Source organism: Aphis gossypii, chromosome 1 (genome assembly GCF_020184175.1).
Source record: "Aphis gossypii isolate Hap1 chromosome 1, ASM2018417v2, whole genome shotgun sequence".
Lineage (NCBI taxonomy): Eukaryota > Metazoa > Arthropoda > Insecta > Hemiptera > Aphididae > Aphis > Aphis gossypii.
Genome location: NC_065530.1, coordinates 72,409,035 through 72,424,354, shown reverse-complemented (window position 1 = coordinate 72,424,354; position 15,320 = coordinate 72,409,035). Strand labels below are relative to the sequence as shown.

General features: G+C 24.4%; 1 pseudogene; it reads right to left on the bottom strand.

The window, feature by feature from the left end:
- Positions 1-800: 800 nt before the first annotated feature.
- The window catches only part of LOC114124127 (G-protein coupled receptor dmsr-1-like), an 81,021-nt pseudogene continuing 66,501 nt past the window's right edge, over positions 801-15,320 (bottom strand).

Here is a 15,320-nt window from a genome sequence, read left to right as displayed (position 1 = left end):
ACTTTGATTTTTGTTTAACACAAGTTTGCTATAATACAGAGAGATTATAATTTATAACTTATTTAAATATTTAAGTAATTATAAACAAAGTTTCACTGTATTGTATTGGGGTGGGGGGTCATATGTTACGTTAACTGAACTATACACAATATTTTGTAAATTGAAAATATAAAGGGAAGACTGAGAATTCAGTCTTGCTATAGCATTCAATATTTTTTAGCAATTTATTATCTTAATAAGTATAATATGGTATACGTCATAAAAAATAAGTTCAGAGTTTCTACAAATTGCTAAACTAATATTTTGAAACATTATCATTGTAGAGAATTAAAGTACTTAATATTTTTTTTATAAATATTAACATAGTTTGATTACTTATTTTAATTTTATAATATTAGTTTCTTATATTCAATTATTTATTTTTATTTATAAATTAATTAGTTTTATTATTTATTAATATATTTCTATTTTTTAGTTGCGATTTTTCGAATTTTACTTATTGCAAAACATTTACTTATAAAGAATTAAACAAATTCATAATCTTTTTTAAAGTGAAAGAACATTATTTTCACATGAACGAAATATTATAAAGAATATTATGATTTTAGTGTAGACGTTGATCAGTAAAAATTGATATTGTATTAATTTTTTTTTTTTAATTTATAGCAATATGTATTTTAAAATTAATTTTTATTTTTTATTAATATATGATATATATTTTAATGCATTTTATATGTATGTTATTATACATCAATATATTTTTATAAAAATTTAATTTAATAAAAAGTATTAAACATTTATATCTTATTAAAAAATAATAATTTTGAGTATGAAAACTTTTTCCATGTTCATTTAATAAATATTATAAAAAAGTAATAATAAAATTAGTGGGTGAGTGTGGATTTTGTTGAACAGACATTATTTTAAACTAGTATGATTTTCAATCGAGATTTCATCATACCACAAATTTTATTTTATTTACAGAAGTATATTTTTATATGTATTGTAAAATATATTATAAATAACAAATATTTTTAATAGTTAAAAATTATAGACTCGTTAATGCAGTCTAATTTATAAAAGTCAACAATGTATTTGTCTATTAAAATACACCAGAATATAACATTATGAAAATTATAATTATTAGTGTAAAAATTAATAATTGTAATAAAAAATATGACATCTTGTCATATTTGAAATAATTTATGTATGGTAGGTAATAGGTACTATGTATTACTATTGAGCAACTTAAGCTTATAATATAAAAGCTATTGACTTGGTTGGTAATTATAATTTGGTTAAACGTTTATGTTTGAATATATTCAATAACTATAAAATAAATTAACTTACCCGTAATTTCCATCAGGATTAAAAGCGGACATATCGACAATATTCGGTTAACTTACACGATTTCAATGCGCTTAGCGCCTGTCCTAACCCTTCTCCAAACCCTATACGAATGTCTCCAAAATATTGCTGGGCTTAAATATAATGCTAGGCTGTGTTTTGAATAATTGTCCAAACGCTACACGAAACTGTTTGCTCATGCAGCAATAAAATACAAAGTTTAACGATGCATTCAAAGAGCCAACATATCCATAAGCTCGCCGAATAAATTGTAACAAGTTCGAAAAAAACCCCTCCCTAATATGCCGCTTAATAGACCCAGTATCCCTTGTGGAAATTCTGTCGCAAGAAATAATAACAATACTGCAATCATTATACGGCTTGTTCGGTCCATCCTTTTCTTGAGTTTCATATTCCTTATACGAGCCATTTGTTGCTGGGTCGGAAGTCGCTTTGCTTTCCTTTCAGATGCTTCACTCAACGCGTTTATCTAGAAGTTTAAAATTATTCTATTGATAATTTAGATTAGAGTTGTATCACCATATTTTGTTAGGTTTTTTTATATATTGGTATACATATATTATAACATGTACATTTCTGAGAATTTTGTTGAATAATAATCGTCGAGAAATATGGTATTGAATTAGGTTTAATATATGGTTAATAAAAATAAAAATGATTCTTAATTTGAGAGAAATGGTTTAAAGGATTATTATATTACCTACGATAGTTTGAAATTTGAACTTTCAGTGAATATTAATGGAATAATTTTTAATTTGTATAGATAAAAATAAATGTTTTTTCTTTCTTCCTTTTTTTAAATTGTATAGAGTATAGACACAATAACTAGTGGACCGTTTTCAATAAAAGCTATACCAATACATTTTATTCTATTAGATTCGCGAAGAGCTTGTAGTTCTGTTTTTCAGACCATATAGGTGTCTATAGAGTGGCTCATAAATGAATTTAATTACAGCTCACGAAAATCGAATATTGTTTTTATTTGTAAGCATTGATAATTGGTTACAGATAATTGTCAGTTGGATATCAGTCGGATATAATTTTCCGTATTGTTTTATACTGCGTCGTTTATACTAATACAATTATTTTATATAAATGGAATATTGAACAAGAACTATTAAATATTAGAGGCACTTTGTTTAGATATTCTATCGATTTTAACCAAATAATAATTGAGAATATTTTATCTGAAGCAAAATGGAAATGATTGATATTTTATGCTAGCTAGTGAACTAACTACAAATATTATTATATGTGTTATATCTAAATAACGCATACTTTATACAAATTTAAAGTTTTTGATCAATTAGCACTAACTTGCTTATAGGATATAATATTATTTAGGATATCAGATGGGAAATATTAGATTAGAAGTCACGGGTAACAGGTAGGTATTATTTAAAAAATGCAAAGTGTATAACTGAGACTTTTATGTAGAATCAAAAAATACTCGACCTATTTTGACAATTCAAAGAATTTTTAAATAAGATACTGAACTAGTTATTTTTGAGTTACTAACCCTTTATTAATTGTTTTAGAATCCTAATAGTATATCATACGTAAATTTCTGCACGATATATTGGTTCACGTAACAAAATAAGTTATCTATAACTATTGGCGTCAGGTGTATTGCCAATTTTATTTTCATTTATTTCTCGGCTATGCAAAGTAATAAAGATATTATAATATTATTCAAAGAAAGAAAAATACATAAATAATTATTTTAGATTTTTGTTACGAACGTTGAAAAAGATTATAAAAAATATCATTTATACGGTGGTAAATAATTAATGTATTCTGGGTGGTCTATAAAAATGTTACATTCAAATAACCTTTGTTAATTTACTTTTGAAATGTGTACTTGCAAGATTAAAAAACTAATTAAGGAATCTATGTTTATTTAATGGTATCACATTAATGTACAGTGTACACTAGTTTTGTGAATTTGAATCAAATAGTCTATATTATATTATAAAATGCTTTTATCTGACCAAGCAAACGTTGTTTTGAGAGTGTCTACTGTCTAAGAGTGTTATTGTTATTTGTACTCTATGTGCATGCCAATTTTCACACATAAAAAATATACACGCATGTTATCGCGAATTCATACAAAAATCCCATCGAAAAGATCAATTACTTTCAGTTTTTTCCAAATTGTTCAATGTTATTGATAACTTTTAAATTTTTTTCTTTTCGTAAAAACCTTATTTTACAGACTATAACGAATATTAAAAAAAAACTATCCCAACCGTTCTATCCGTTTTTAAGTTTTGCACCTATCATCAAACAACATTTTATTTTTATATTTATTTATCAAGTGGTAATCACATAATCATTATTGTGATTATATTACACTACATTAAGTTATTCTTACCAGAGATATGGTAACGACGGTCAGTATTAGGCAAGGCAGTAGTTTGATGATCACAGCATATGTCCACAGATGTATCATGTATAATAGTTCATGGTTCACTCTTGCTATTGTGCTCAAGCCCAAATGATACAACGTTGACACAGTGCCGTTTTCGACCACTCTCGTTTCCAGTATTTCGAACACTAGAAACGTTGGACTGCAAATGATGAACGGCAATAGATACGATAATTTGATGGCTATGGTACATCGCCGGTCCGAGCATATAGCGTGCATAGAGTTTGGCAATCTGTAACACGATATATTATCAATGTTTCACTAATTTTTATTTTCACCTCAAGATATCTAGTTTAACTACACGTTAATACGCTAAAAACAACCATCGCGAAAAATGTAATGCGTTTATTATTATTGAAATTTATGACCAGAAAATAAATTTTAATAATTGTCTGGAAAATAAAGAGAACAATTTAAGCCCAGTTAAGTTCATTAATATTGTAAAAGTTTCAGTTATAAAATTGTTCAAATTCTTTGTTGATTAAGGTTATTATTTATTATTTATATATTCATGTCCCGAGGGAAAATGTACAGAAACATAGCATACGAATAGTAATAAAAATGACATGTTTTACATAGTATTGTATAATTATGATTTATAGAAACTTTTGCTAAAAGTTATGAACTTAAATATACCAAATATTTATACATTTATTTTAATGATGTTATAGGATATAAATTCAATACTAATTATTGTCATCGATAAGTAAACATGATATGGCTTGGCATATTGTAATGACTTAAACAATGGCTATTAAACAATTTGGAAATGATTAAATATAATAAATTGTATAAAAAGTTTTAAGAAATTAAAAGTATACTTTAATAAGAATATTATTTCTAAACATAACTGGTATATTGTTTAGAATAATAATTATGAATTGTAATGTTTAAATATTTTTTTACTTAAGTTCAATCTTATTATTTATTTTATTTTTTATAATACTACCGTCTATTATTTTATTATGTTTAAAGGTATTGCAGACATAATTAGGTATAGGCACTGTTTACTTTGTATAGGTACTTAATTTTCTAATAAACGAAAATAAAGTAAAATAGATAAGATTACTTCATAATATTTTAATGCTAAAATAAAGCAGATAAAAAAACACCTTAAATACACTAAATAGATAATACATAGTAATCAATTAATAAAATTTAGCTTTTCAGTTATCGTTTAGATACTCATATTGATATTATTAAAAAAAGGAATATATTATGTGTTCAAACTTAATTTTGTGTTATACAAAAATGTATAGATAATAAATGTGTAAATACTATATAAGATTATGCTGTAAAAATATAATATTTTATTTTTATCACGATAATGACATTTTTGCATAATAAATCTAAAGTTATATTAATACCTATATTTTTGTATAGTGTATACTGTATAATACATATTTTTAAATTTTTTAAATTAAGTATATTATGCTTTTATAAACTATTGAGTGCTTTTCCGTTTGATTAATTAAATATTCCTTATTTAATTATAATATTGTGTTGTTTGACTAAATTTATTTACATTGTTAATTTAATTTTAATAATTATATTAAACTATTAAGTTATTGTCTTATAAATAATTTTTGTAGTTGATAATAATTAAATAGTTAAATATCTTAAAATAATTAAGTATAAAATTATTATAAAAAAATACTGCTATTTGCATAATATATTATATTTACGCAATAAGCGCATTGTTAAAATATTATCCTATATCATTTTCAAGAGTACATTTAACTTTTAAAATACTGTTAAAATTTTATTAAAATCAACTGCATACTATTGTATAAACAAGTCTTTACTCAGTTAAATATTCTTTAAATTATATGAGGTATTTATATTTTTGTGTTCATAATTCTGACATTGGGTCAAAACTTGTGATATTCCACATTTAAATTTAAAATTTTTCTTAAAATTGGTATGTAAAATTTAACAGCACTACTAAATTATGATTGTTGAATCCCGAGTCTACAGGTTTGGGGTATACTGACGCAGCTCAGTCGTTAATTTCACTGTAATTTTCTTCGAGTTGGGCACTGAGAGAACATCTCCGTGTTATTTTAATCATGGAAAACTTACATTTTGAGGTGACAGATTTTCGTTGTTGTATATTCATAGCTTTCTATCACGACATGATAAGCCGTCTACTGTAGTCTATAATATACATATCCCACAGACTTTAGTATATATACCTACTCATATCCAGCCTAAACAAACGCCAAGGTCAATGTGATAGGTATATCGATACATTTTAATATGATGGTATTATGGCGGTTTATCATTTTAGTGTAGTAGATAATTGTTGATTTAACAATTTTAATTAAATCAAAGTCTTGTGGATTAAAATTTATAGAAGCTTGTAATAATCTGCATAGTAATATAATTTACTTGTAACTATGTGGAAACTAATTTACACGTATATAGTATTTTAGTAGGTACGTTATGTTAGATAATCTACTTTATACGTTTTGCATAACCAAAAGTTCATAATCACATACAATTAAGCATTCACTTTTAATAAAAATGGTTTTCATAAGTTTTTCCCCTTGTTTAATGCTATCCCATTATTAGTATTATATTAATTATATAATTTCCACGGTGTTTTAAAGCAAAAATATATTAAAATGTTAGTCCGTACATTATTTAAAACGGTGTGTTTTTGAATATTACGTAGCATAATTTAGTGAAGCTGTTGTGTAATTGGTATTTCGTTTATGAATAAAATTAAATAAAATATTTATAGAATCTATTCTTAAAATATGCATTCAATTCTAGTATAGTGTGAAGTTGCATAAAATAGTTTGGTCGCTCCTTAGTTATTTCATAAGTAAAGTAATTAAGTAAGTTTACGATTCAATGTGAGATTTTGCCATTGAATCATAAGCCTCCAGGATAAATATTTCGTTCAGAACTGTAATACGTAATTTTATATAAAACGCTGGGTTTTTCCATTGCGAGTGATAAGCTTTTAGGATAAATATTTTATTCAGAACTGTAATACTTAATTTCATATAACAATTTATAAAATAACTATTTTTAAAGTTTAAAACAGAATTTCTCAACCATTAAGTATTATCATATTATCTTTAAACTATTAGTACCTACAATAGATAATTATATTTTACTGTATTAATTAGTTGAAATAAAACGTTCGACAGAAAAGTTATAATTTATCTTTATTTAATTATATTCAGTAATTGTTATAGGCTTGTCTGGGGGTTGGGGGGAGGGCGAGGGAGGAACAATTGAGTATTCTTGCCTCCACGTTGTTGGTACAAAGGTGCTCTTATAAGCTTATGAAAAAGAAAATTAATATAAAGAACATAAAATATATAATAAAATGTGTGTATATTATAATAAGTATATAATATCTAAACTCCCATCAAGAAAAAAAATAATATTACATATTATCAAGAAATATTAAATGTTTATCTTTAAAATATTTTTTCCGGCTTTGACGTGTGTTATATAGTTGTTAAGTCTTTATTAGTTAATAAGTTTTCGGAGAAAACCCAATCTGATGAATTACGATGATTGTTTATTATTTTAATGTCAAATTTAAATACGATGTGTTGATGTACGAATATAAAATAATATATTTTGTATCGTTAATTTATTTCGACCGAGTAGTCAATTTAATTTGAAGATTACGATTTTATTATAAAACATTAATTTAACTAAAAAAGATAATGAATTCGATTAAAAAGCTTAGTGGGGTCGAAAATAGAAAAAGAAAACTAGAACTTGAAAATTAAAGGAGTTCAAGCACGATTAATTGAATTGAATGAACTTTCAAAATGTATTCTATGCTCAGCTCACTCCTTAAATTTAATTGGCGTTGCTAGATTAAAATAAAGAAATTTTTAATTTATGTTTTTATACTGCAGATGTATGATGATGATAAATTGATATGTTCTATATAATATAATATATTATATATATTATGTAATATGTAAGGACAATAAATTAAATACAAATATTTATAATAATTTTTGATCTATATTTAAACATTTTGTTTTATGTCGATACAAAGCAAACCATACAAATCCATCTATGCAAGGGCACTGCATTTTTATTATCCCCGGTGTCAAATGTCCTAGATCCAGCACTGATTAAATTAATTATTTATTTTTTAATACTTTGGTACATATTGCATTATCTGTGTGCCCAACTTAATATTATTTTTAAATTAAAAATGAAAGTTAAAATTAATAATATAGGTAAATTAATAAAATAAAATTTGTATAACAATAGAACCCTGATTATTTGAACCTCTGTTGTGCCAATTCTGTATTATCCAAACGTCAATACGTGTCAATTTATTTAACCGAACATTCTGTTATCCAAACGCCAATACGTCTATCGAATTTTGAATATTACATACATACACGCATGACCGATGTACAGATCTTATTATTTAGTTTGTTTATATATTTTTTACAAATAATTATTAAGCTCAGTTGATAATCATTTTCAAGTCATGTGTTTCCACTAAATATAATAACTTTAATTCAGGCCATGGATCAGGAAGTAATTGATAAGTCTTAGAGAATGTATCAAAAACAATATAAGTTTCGATATTTATATCGAAAACTTTTATTAAATGAAGACACTAAAGAGAGTGTTGTTTACATTTTCAAAATCAATGATTTCGAAGCTTTGTTACAACATGACAGTATATGATATGACTGGGACAATTTTACCCAGGAAAATATACAAAATGCATGGCATAGATTGTGGATCATTTTTAAAGATTTGGAAGCAAAAAAAAAACGCCCTCGATCATAATAATACCAATAATTTTATTGATTTATTAATGTATAAAAGACAAGTTGAATGTTGTTCAGTGCAATTATTTTAACTCATATGTTTTCGAGATTTAACTGCAGAACAGCGTGTACCAGCAATGATTTATTCATAATTAATGTATGAATGAACCTATTTATTGTATAATAATTCTAGAAAAGTAATAATGATAACTATATTTTTATAATGATGTAATGTATAATAATAACAGTAATGTGTATAATATAATAAATAATAATAAATGTGTAAATTTTTTAAAAATTTCTATTATTCGAAACTTCCATCATTATTACTTATTTGAATTATAAGTAGTCCCAATTAGTTCGAAAAATCAAAGTTCTAATGTATTAAAAACAATTTTGAATTTCTGAAATATTAAAATATTTTTATTTTTAAGCTATTTTTTTGATTAAATGTAATAATTTATGTAAGAATACAATCAGATATTATGATTATTACGATTTATAATAGTTGGCTATTTAATTACATATACCTTCTAATGAATTTAAACAATTTAACAAAATAAAATTTTCTGACTTGTACTTACATAACCTCAAACTTACATCCAATAAGGCAATTAATTGGTGTAATTTTACGAGACTATAATGTAATCTTACCATTTTTTTTTTTTTGTGTGTGTAATAGATAATAATTGATGTTCATTATAAAATTAAAAATAATGTTTATACGATTTTAAAAATAATAATTATCGATTAAAGTATGGTCTAATCGAATATCTAGAAGCTATTTCGTTCGACACAGGCTTGCTATATTTTCCACGGTTCGTGTAGTTATTCAGGAATTTTACATTGTCATGAATCTTATAGCCTCTTCGTTTAGGATGTAGGTACCTCTCAAATATTTTAAACAGAAAACATTTTCTACCTCTTTAAATCGAAAAGGTGATTTATATAAACAAGGTGAGAGTATTATAAATTATTAATGATTGATGTCCAAAATATAGTTTGTTTTGTGCATTATCTTATGTTTTAAAAAAATTTCTATTTATTTCATATAAAAATGAGGTAAAATTCGTAAATGTTATGCATTGGATATTAAACTGAAAATGTACGTAGTTTTAACTGTTTTAACTTCTTTTGGAATGACGCGAAATACGAAAACGAATCGTATGGTAGCACTTTAGGAGGAGCACTGTAGATTTTAAATAATGATTATATTATGATCCATTAATGCACATAAAATATCGTTTTATATGGAAATTTGGTGACAGGCGACATTAATAGATGTTTTATTTCGATCAAAACAGGATTATCATATCGCAGTGATGATTGCGCATTATGCCTTTGGCAATGGTACGATGAAATTGTGAATTCGGAGATTTATAAGCTTTACGTGGCTTTGCTTGGTAATCTATATATGTATATTGTATGTGCCATGTTCATTTGTGGGTATTTATTGTTTGAGTTTAGTGTCATGCACAATAATTGTATAAGTATTAAATTTAATAGATGCAAGTCACGAGGTATAACTTGATATGTATACTGAATTTTCAACTATTGTAAATCAATTTTAAAATGTATTTAATGTTTTGATAATATTAATTTATTTACGTTTGTATTAATTATTGAGAATATAGACTCTTTTTTTTATTTAAAATTTTTAGAACCCAGTAACTTGAGGTTCGGTTATGTTATATAGCATTTAAAAATTGATGAAATATTATAGAAGATAGTTTATTTTCCTCACTAAAATGTTATTTTCAAATTTAACAAAACCTTAATACTCATAGGTTTTTTTAATGACAACATTTTTTATTAAACAACATTGTAATATATCCTATTAGTGTTCGTTTGTCTAAATATTTTGATTCAAATTATAGATTTTGATACACATACGATTCCAAGTTGAATAAAATAGTCAATTATTGTAATTCTAATAATTCAACTATAAGTCTTATCTTCAAATTCATGATGATGATGGTCTTACTTATTAAATTATTCAAATTAATGATATAAGTATATAACCCTTTCAGCAGTAATAAGTTATTTTTAGAGAAAAAAAATATCAAAACCGATAATATTTCAATAGTCCCTGTAGGTTTTAAATCGATAAAATACTTACTTATATTGTTATCATACACTTTTCCTTCATTAATCGATGATAATATTTTATAATCTATAATATTATTAACATTTTAAAAGATCATTTTTCAACACACGGAAGTACCTATATTGCCTATATAAGTGCCGGTTTAATCCGCATTATAAAAAATAGTAAATACTAAACCAGTGCTCTCGTTTCGTTTTGATTGTCTCCAGAATGGAACTTTTAAAGTCTTCGACAGATAATTATCTTAAATTGATTAATTTATTGTTCTCATAATAATAAAATTCTTTTAACTAATGATTAATAATAATTTGAATCTATTAAATATTGTAATTTTACCATTTCTTTGTAGTTTTTAAACATTTTTATTACATTTAATGAAACATAAGACTTAAAATGTTAAACTAAAATTTTTAACTTTCACAGCTAAATATATATGTTAAGTATAAGCTTTATTGCAGAAGTTATTTATAAAACTTCAAAAATGGCAAAATTAAAGTGGGAGCTGATAAAATAAAATTGGTTTTATAGTTGTTTTTATTGAAAACACTAGTGAATAAAATTAGTTGTGGTAAAGAAAGACGAAAAAATAAGAAAAATATTAAGTGAAGCAATGTAAACATTAAAAAATAATTAGATACATCATTTTATTTTTTTGATACGACATACTCCCTAGTCCCTGAATGCGTACAGCTGAGTGAATAGGAGGTGAACGACAAGATATTATTTAAGATAAACAGTTTAATTTGTATTTGCCCTTGATTCGTGATTTTTATTTGTGCGTTGAGTAAATATATCTTTTATATGTGTTTTGAATTAGACGAAGTTTTCGAATGTTATCATACACAATATACTCCCTGGTGACGAAATGAAAATGAACTACAATAGACAATAAAGAAACACGATACGATACTAAAATAAAAATTCACACAAAGCAATTTAAAACTCGTAATTCTATACTATATTTTGACGATTCGACGCAATTTATTGGCACGCTTTGGTATGTGATTCGGGAGTTCGAGACTGTATATACTCTGATATTTTTTTTATTTTTCCAAAAACCTATGTACACTTAAGGTTTATCGAGTTAACACCCGCACGAATACGATTTCTAATATAAAATCTAGAATATTAAAGTGAAAACACGCTTTCGGAGTGCAAAATTCATGTTAATTGTTAGCATTCAGATTCCGATAATATTACACCCATAATATTGTTTATCTCGTGAGCTCTCGTATTAACTGTTTGGAATTTTCTATTTGCAAAAAAAAATGTATATTATAATTTATACTATTACCCATAGTTATAAACAACGAAAATGTTTGTACTGTTATACTACATAAACTATTCATTGAAATAATAATTTCTAATAATAACTAATAATTGGGAATATGCACGAAAAACAAAAAATCTTTATGTAATTATTTGCGTATTTTCCGATTATTTGAATAATTAATTACTGGATTTTTTTATTGACTTATAGAACCATAAAAAGGCTTATAACCTACTTCATGATGTATTCTAAAATCTTCCATTAAAAAAAAAAAAAACAAGATAATCGGATGAATAGATTCGAAGAACATGCGTGACAAAGAGTTCCATTTTCACATTTATATATAGATACGTACCTAGTGCTTATACAAGGCTAAGCCGCTAAGGTTACCGACCGAAGATGTCATTATCACAAACTGATGGTGACGGAGACAGTTATTGTTTGCGACGGTTAAGCCCCAAATGAGTGTGAATAACAACCTTATCATTCTGGGAATACCGGGATGGTCACGACACCACTGTGAATATACTATAGGTAAACCGAAGGCATACATACATTGTCGTATTTTCAATTACATAATATTTTCTATTTTTTAAGTGTTTTTTGAGATATGCATGTACATACAAAAAAAGGGCTTCTATTTTATGATATAGAAGATATAAAATAATATAATATTATCTTGTATGATATAAGCACGTCTTTTTATTTTATAGCGATATTTTGAAGTACACCTAAATATTTATTTTGTTGTTAAAAATGTGTGTATAAATTATTTTTCACCTTTAAATAGAAGAACGTATCTTTGTCAAAGTCATACTTGTTAGGAAGGGTTTTAAATTATTCAAGTTATATACAATGTTTATATAGTGATTTCTACATATATATATCAGATACTATTGATTAGTAAACCAACACATTTTAATCAACTTAAATGTACATAATTATATATATCATATGTATTATTAAAAAAAAAAGAAAAATAATTTTAAATATTCAACATACTATCTTTTTTAGATTTTGTTCCAAAGTTAAGCGTGCTAATTAAGTTTGATTGATAATAAATTTTTCTTCAATAATAATTTAATGTATTTAAGACTTGCATTGTTTATTAAAACAACAAAAATTAGGCATATAATTGAAAATTGATTATAGATTTAAGTTGAATTTTAACTTTCTCACACATGGTGTAAAATAAAATATATTCAGGATATAAGAAATAGAAAGATTTTTCTATTAATTAATAGCTTTCAGGTTTCATCTAGAGATTTCAATGTCTTCTTAATAAATTATGTTTGTATACAGAGTATTGACTAATAATTTTTTTGTTTTTAATTTTATTCAGAAGAAGTAATAAAACAATTTTCGCATAATATAAGGTAGACAATATGCTTTCTTTTTTAACTAGATTCTTGATTTTATGTAAAACCAATCAACTCTTATACAAATTATAATATATATAATACGAGTAAGTCACTCCAAAGTTTCTTAAAAACTTGAAAAATTATATTCGTAAAAGCTGTTGATTTAATGTTGTTTCCTATTATCGTTGTAGTATTTACGAATATCTCGTATTTTTATTGTATTTATTGATTAAAAGGTTTTATTAAGTACGAGTCTTAATATTTTTTATATAACTCCAGGTAATTTAATTAAATAAGAAAAAGATTTGACCTATTCTAATGGATTTATTGCGATTAACTTAATACAAAAATAAGTTTAAAAATTAAATTATTTTATTTAGAATAATATGCAATTTCTTAAAAACATTTTATAACTTGGCCAATTTTCCATAGTTTTTATTTACATTTTCATTGATTATTTTTATTTACATTTTATAAAAAATTATTGAATTTTAAATCAAAAATATATCAAACATTTTTACCTTCTAGGTCCATTTTTATATGGTGGTATTATATTGATGGGTTGTATGAAAGTTTTTGAGCACGTTCAATAAAATTATTTTTGTAAAAGAAATATATTAGGTTTTAAAAATTAATTACTTCACTATAGAATACATTTTATATTTTTAATTTTTAGTTTTTTTTTACGGGATATACTTAAACTAATAATTAAAATTACTTAACAAATACAGTCATACTGAATGACGTTATCTTATTAAAAAATATTCAAAATGATAAACTATTAGAACGTCTAGAACAGGATAAACCAAGTGTATATGACTAATAATTTGGAACTAAATAGTCTATTATCATTAATATAACAAGTACATGAAAGGTCACAAATTAGGACATATTTTATCTACTAACTTTGTATAAGTACAATATTTTTTCATAAAAAAAAATATATAAATTTGTCATGTTAGGATAACAATATTTGGGCCGCAGAATTAATAATAAAGTATTATAAAAGTAATAATGGTCTATATTTATTGCAGATGCATCTTTTATAAATATACATTTTTAAAGAGCCACTATCATACATTTTTAGAAAAAAAAATAAAAATTAACTGTAGGTAGCCTAATTCTTGAAAGTTTCAAACACATCATTTTTAATTTTTAAAATACTTAAGGTATACAATTTGTATGTCATGTATTACATAAGCATTATTTTTTATACGTGTGACATTTGAAATTTATAAGAGAAACTAATTTCTTTCGGTATATAATTTATGTATTTACATAACAGACTGTACAGTACCTACACATAATACATATTACCAATATTTACTTGAAAACCAATAATACAAATTCTCACTTATATTTTTAAAACCAATACAACTTCTTAAGCCTATTAATGGTAATAAGATGTGTACACTTGTGTTCTTTAAAATATAAATAATGCAATAGATTTACTATTTTTACTATACAATGTACTTTACACGTCATAACATTATTATATGGGAACGCAAATGGTGTAATATAAATGGAAATATTTTCTGATTTACATTATTTTTAACACAAAAGCCGCAAATTTAACATCATGATAGTTAAGAATATATATATATATATAATATAACTTTTATAGTTGAATTATGTGAATTATGTAGGCATTGAAAACTGTTCATTTTAGAAACGAAATTTTATTGAAATAATACACTTATTATTATTAACATAAAATATTAATACAATTTTGAGCATTTTGATTTTAACTATTAACAGTGATATATTTTAGAATACATTAATAAAAAAAGTTAGATTAAGCTTTGTATTTTGAGTCCTGTATGATCAAACGGAAAAAAATTGTTTTGTCATGTGCATAATTGGTATATATGTATGATATCGTATAGCGAGTTCTCTGTTATATCATTGACAGAATAAAATGATGAAAAATAATTCATTTTTCGGAAATGAGGTTTATAGAATTATCTTATGCGCCACGCCATGGGGCATATTATATAACTTCTCCCACGTGGTT